Source organism: Cupressus sempervirens, chromosome 10 (assembly GCF_028749045.1).
Source record: "Cupressus sempervirens isolate cs-2001-9-10 chromosome 10, ASM2874904v1, whole genome shotgun sequence".
Taxonomy (NCBI): domain Eukaryota; kingdom Viridiplantae; phylum Streptophyta; class Pinopsida; order Cupressales; family Cupressaceae; genus Cupressus; species Cupressus sempervirens.
Genome location: NC_143127.1, coordinates 593,833,609 through 593,839,608, shown reverse-complemented (window position 1 = coordinate 593,839,608; position 6,000 = coordinate 593,833,609). Strand labels below are relative to the sequence as shown.

Genomic DNA, 6,000 nt, shown 5'->3' with positions numbered 1-6,000 from the left:
AAAAGGAAAACATCTTTCCTTTATACCATATCTTCAAAATAATTCATTGAGTCGACCTTGAGTGTTTCCGAATTAATTATAATTACAATAGCACTATTGGCTCACAGTCTATACAAAACTTCACACGTGCGATACGAGGGCTTGCGCACTTGCTAACATCATCAATATACTGTTCTCTGTCACCAGTTGACCACACATCTCTTCATTGCATCTCAGATGTAAGATAACAAACAAACATCAAGAATTACTTTCCTAATATTCAGTTTTTGTACTGCTCTCTATAAATTAGGTACAACTTTTGTACGTCTTCGACTTACGTGTTGCACATTGAACCACGTCATCAGGGCACTATACAGGACATGTCCATGATTGCGCATCACTAGACAAGCAAAACCTTGTCCGTACAACTACAATCTCTCTAGCTATTACTCTGTCAGTCTTCACAGGCTTACTGCTATGTTAACATCAATGAGAAACATAGTCATGAATGCAACATGTTAATACTATCCAATGCTTAGGATACTCCCCTAAAGTAGTATCATCAACATTCATGCTAACACATGTTAGGTTTATTTCTCTTGGGTTCTCGAGTCGGGTGTTACAATCATGACAATCTAAGATATGGGTAACACGATTTTGTAAGGAGATCTCAATAATAAAGAAGTACACTTTACTTTTCTCAGTATTAAATTACTCACGCATTTGCTTTTTTTGTATTTTTCCTTCATTGATTTAAACCAAATTTTTTTTTTGCTTACCAATTACACCTTTTTCGCTTCTGTAGTTTCACAACCACCTAGGAACACGATTATTTAAAGTTACGACAACAACATTTTTAAAATATCTTTTAATGCATTTCAATGTTACACTTTTATGGAGGGACATGCACAAAACTACAATATTACAATATGTAACTTTATTTCATCCAAAATGAATGTTGGTATGTTCTAGGCTTGTGTCTACAATGACACTTAATACACTTCTAACATGTAAAATTTCAATTATGTTTCCCAAATCTATAGACATATTCCTTGTACCTTCTTTTAGTGTAGATACTAGTAATATAAAAAACATAAAATCCAATTGTCTCAAAAACTAAATAGGAGCTCTAAACCAAACTTTTTAATTTATTGTTAGGATATTTCTTCTCTAACGTCCCCTTGCTAAACTAGGCTTTTTACTTCATTGTTTAGATATTTCTTTTTAAAGATCAATCAAAATTCCTTCCACCTATTTAAGTACCCTTAGCATGCTACACCATTAGCTTAATTTTCTAACTCATTATAAATTTTTGGCCTTCCAACAGGTCACTTCTATTGCTGGTGTAAAATTAATCGGTAGATGTCTCTCTAGGCGTACAAATATAACTGGTGTACGTGTGGGACAAATAAATGAGGCTGTATTTCTCTGGGAAATATAGTTAGATACAGAGATGGACGAAAATGGCGGCGTAACAAACGCTCCGTATAATTCATGTCGTTGGCCCTTAGTCGCTAGCTGTCTCTGAGATTTTCCTTTGTGGCAAATTCCGTTCGCATGCGCAGTCCTTACAAGTCCGAAGGCCCATAATTGCTATTTGAACATCACCACTCGCGCGGCCCCATGCCATCAAACGAAATGACAGATGAATAGTGTTTCTGTCAATTGACGACCGCACTTCCTGTTAGGGTTTCGTTTTGCAAAACACATCCCGACCTTCCTTTTTTCTCAATCCTCCTTCCTCCTGTTTTAGGGCGAGGCATTCCGGGCCAAATTTCGCCATTCGGCAACCTGCATTCCCAAGGAAGGAACTTTAAATGATTTCATGTCGAGAGATTAGCATGACTCGGTGTGCAAGCATTGCAGGTATGTTAAGGTATTCTCTGTGCTAAAGTTTGCGGATCTTATCACAAAGGGATGCTTTGGTTGTCATATTTTGATTTTAGCTTTGTATTGTAGGGCTTGGGTGAAAAGATGCACGGAAAAAGGTTCTAGTGGACGGCTCTTCAGTTAGGAAAGGAAAATGACTGGTACTTTGCTGCCCTCGCCTTCTTACGGGGCTTAAACCCCATTTTGGTCTGATTTTAACCATGCATTAATGTCAGACTTTCTGCATCTGCTACATTTGCTTGTTTCTTCTGCTTTTGTTTTGTCTTCCTCCATTCTAAACACGTCAGGTTTTGTGTTTAAATTGTGATGCTTCGGAAGCCTAAGTGACTTAGCGAATGCGCGGGAAGAAATCATTAAGTATATGTTTGATCTCACTAGAGTATGTCCGCACTACTTTACAGACGTATAGTTAACATTATTCCTCATGACCAGTGGCGTTTCTTACATTGTAGATCATTAGGCATCTTTGCTTTCATATGTTTCGGTTGTTTTCGACTCTTACATGGTTTTACAGGCTAGCTTGTTACCTGTAGCGTTTCTTTCATTACAGATCATTACGCTTGTTTCTTTCATTTTCTTTGGTTGTTGTCTACTCTTCTATTATATTATTGCCTTGCTTTTAACAGTATATAAACCACGGCTATATTTCCGAGCGTTAAATGACTTGGCTTAACTTGTTTATGGCTGAAAATCATTGGGTTGAAAAGGTTAAATGAAAGCTCCATAGTTATCCGGGCCAGTCATTATATTATTCTGCAATAGATTCTGTTCACGTTATGGGCTCTTTTGGCAAGTCAAGGGTCCGGACTATTACTCAAGAATGAACTGATGAACCTTGGCTTCTTAAAATTTTCTGCCCAGGTTATTTATTTTCAGCTATTCGAGATGAATTTTTTTTACTGAATAAAGATCCTGCTATTTTTTGTGTGGAGTCGGTCATAAAAATAATGTAGGTATAATTTTAAGAGTTCAACAATCAGGTTATTTTGTCTTAAAATAAGCCCAAGTTATTTGCACACATTTGCGACGGGATGAATTGGAACAAATACCGTAGATCTTCCTCTTTTATGAATTTATTATTCTTTTCCTCCGTAAATGTCCATGGGGCGTCTGTTCCTCCATTAATTTTACTTGTGCTATTATCAAAGTTTATCGCAGCATCGTCTTCGCTTGCCGGAGAAAATCTCAGTAAACCATATAAAACCCCTGAAAATTCTCTAGATATTTACTTACAAGCATAATGCATCCATTGAGCAATTTGAAATCTTTCGAATAATCATTTCCCTCAAATCGAAACAGAATATTTGGTTTTAGATTAAATTTCCTAGAACAGAAATTCTATCTGGGTTAACCTTTTTTTTCTTGTTCTATCTGGAGTTGAATCTTTCTTTTTCTTTTACCCTCATTATCTTATTATGGGATAGGTACCGAGAAAATAAATTATGTAGAAAAGTTAGTATTAATTGTTTTGGAAAAACTACCCTTCTATTCTTGTGCTAAAGCTTGTCTTCACAAGCGTATGCAATTGTATGGTCGGTAATGTTGACATCCGAGCTCCTGCTTTGCAAAGGATGCTTTGAAAGTAGTGGTAGCACTAAAACAATCTGCAGCTCGTACAACAGTTTTATGTTCAGTGCATTCAGCATTTTATCAACAACAATTTTGAAACTTTCTTACACCATTTATAGAGACGGTCTGCCACTCTGTACCCTTTTGTGTTTATATCAGAAATCACCCAATCTTCATCATCACACCTACTGTTGAACTTGAAATCAATCTTAATTTGCAATGGATTAGAGAAGTTCTTTTCTGGTGTACCCTCGATAATAATTCGTGAGTGGTACAATTTAGTGGAAATATGTTGAGCTCATATTGTACTTATCATTTACCGTTCCGCTATCGTCGTAAGTTCTAACTTTAGAAGTTTTTATTAGTCCCATCTATTTATCAGTCCCACCTATTTAATAGGCGGGACTAATGTTTTCGATTGTACTTGCATTAGCCCACAGTTTATAAAAACAATTCGCACAACAATTAGTAATGTTAGGGTGATCTTTAATTTAAATATTAATTTTTAAAGAAAATTTCTATTTTCAGATTGGATGTTTACAATTTTGCTGGGCTTTTTATTATTTTCTTTCTTTAGAAATTCAATAAAAATTGTTATTTCAAAGAAACTTTTAGAAAAATTGTCATTTCAAAGAAACTTCTAGATTGATACATGCTTATTGACATAACTGCAGACTCAAATATTGTAAGGAAAAATAATAATTAAAAAATTCATCGAACATTAGTGAGGAATAAAGACTAAATTATCATTAAAGCTTTCCTTATGTTCCACGCGTCCTCCTTCAAAACTCCACGAAGCTTACATTTCTTAATGATCAAAGAAGTAAAATAAAATAATATAAGTATATTTCCTTAAGAAGTATAGGTGAAAAGATTTTGGGTTTTAATTCTATTGCTTTCTTGTAAGTATTAACCGGATATATAATACCTTTATGAATAAAATATTTCAAGGTAAGACATTAATATATTTTTAAAATCTATTTATTAAAAGGAAATAAAATAATTTAATGAATGAAACAATAATGTAGCTATACATGAATTAATTTTGAAATATCTTTTGTTAAATGAATAATAAATTTTGAAGATATATTTAAATTGTAGAAATGTTAATAAAATTTAGAAAATATTACAATGGAATAAAAATCTTAGTATCATATGATGTTTTGAACTATTATAGTGTGATTTTCATAAACAAAAAAATATTAAGAAGTTTGTTGAAATGAAACCTTATTCTCAGCCTAAGTTGATGGGGCAATTTCTAGCCCCCCACCTTTTCTAGCCACTCAAATTTACACTCTAAAAGGTAGGGCTGCTATTATTTAGGAGAAGATTCTAATTGATCTTGTAGCAAATCATTTTTTGGTTTCATGGGACCATCGGCTCCATAAAAATAGATTTTGTAGATACCCACTCTTGAGTGCCAAACTTTAGTTAGTGTATTTTGTAAATGTGCTTTATTAGGTTGTATTGAATATCATTACTTTTTGGCACCTTCCCTAGATGTGGCTTCTCCTTTTGCTCATTGTGCATGTACCAACAAAGCCAATATGTAGTAGATCTATTGCTAAGATTAATGATATTTGGTTTCTTGTAAACTCGCCATGGTGCTCAATAAAATTACCAAGCCAACTCTTCTCTAAGTGGGAGAAATTCTCAATGTACCAATTAAAGGTAAACACCAGAATGCCTTGGCTTCTATTTCATTTCTTTTTCTTTTTATTGTTCCCACACAACAAATAAAAAATAATGATTAACACAAGATTATTCAATTACTTATAGACTCATAGCTCATACGTATGAAATTTGAAATCTAAATCTTGGAGAATGGCTAAGGTGCCAATTCAAACGTCCTAGAAGGTAGTCTACTGAATCAACTTATTTTTTAATCCCCTTGAACATGTAGTCTAATATCATGTAATACTACACCTAATAATATTTTCATTTCTTAGACAAAGGATAACTTATACACCAAGGCTTGTGTTGAGTCAAGTAAAATCATGTAATATATTGTTGGCTATGCTTTGAATTGTAGACATTGTTTGAGTTTGCAAAAAAAAAAAAGACTTTGTTTGTACATTACCCCATTCCACAGTCCAATTTCAATATATATATTCTTATTAATTGTGAAACATGTTTCATCTTAAATATTTGCATTCTACCCTTTCTTGCATAAGGTGGGACTAAAGCTCTCCAAAGCTCTTGTTTGTCAATTTTACATTGAATATAATATGAATATAAAATTTAGGTCTAGGAGAGTTTATTTAGGGTGTTTCTTGTAGTTATGTCATTTTAAATGTTGTGACATTCTTTTCAAGATTTGTACAAAAAGTGGACATATTGTTTAAAAAACAAATCTTATAAACAAGGTGCATTTTGCTGACATTTCTTTTTAGTTGAGAGTTTAGTCTTATGCTGCTCAAATTTGTCCAAGGCACACTGTAGCTCTCATTCTAATTACTAGAAATGCAACGACATAAAGTTGTTTCACATTTCAATAGCCCAATGCGTTTCTAAATTTTAGCATCTTCAAGGAAATTAAATTTGAGCGCATACTTAGTTGAT

At 33.5% G+C, this 6,000-nt stretch overlaps 1 long non-coding RNA gene across 4 annotated transcripts in view; it reads left to right on the top strand.

Moving 5' to 3' along the window:
- The first annotated feature begins 1,262 nt into the window (after positions 1-1,262).
- LOC149535260 (uncharacterized) overlaps positions 1,263-6,000 on the top strand; it is a 52,950-nt gene continuing 48,212 nt past the window's right edge. For all 4 annotated transcript variants that reach the window (XR_016357109.1, XR_016357108.1, XR_016357107.1 and 1 more), the window contains exons 1-2: positions 1,263-1,845; positions 1,939-2,009. This is a non-coding gene — a long non-coding RNA (uncharacterized LOC149535260). The remainder of the gene's footprint in view (positions 1,846-1,938; positions 2,010-6,000) is intronic.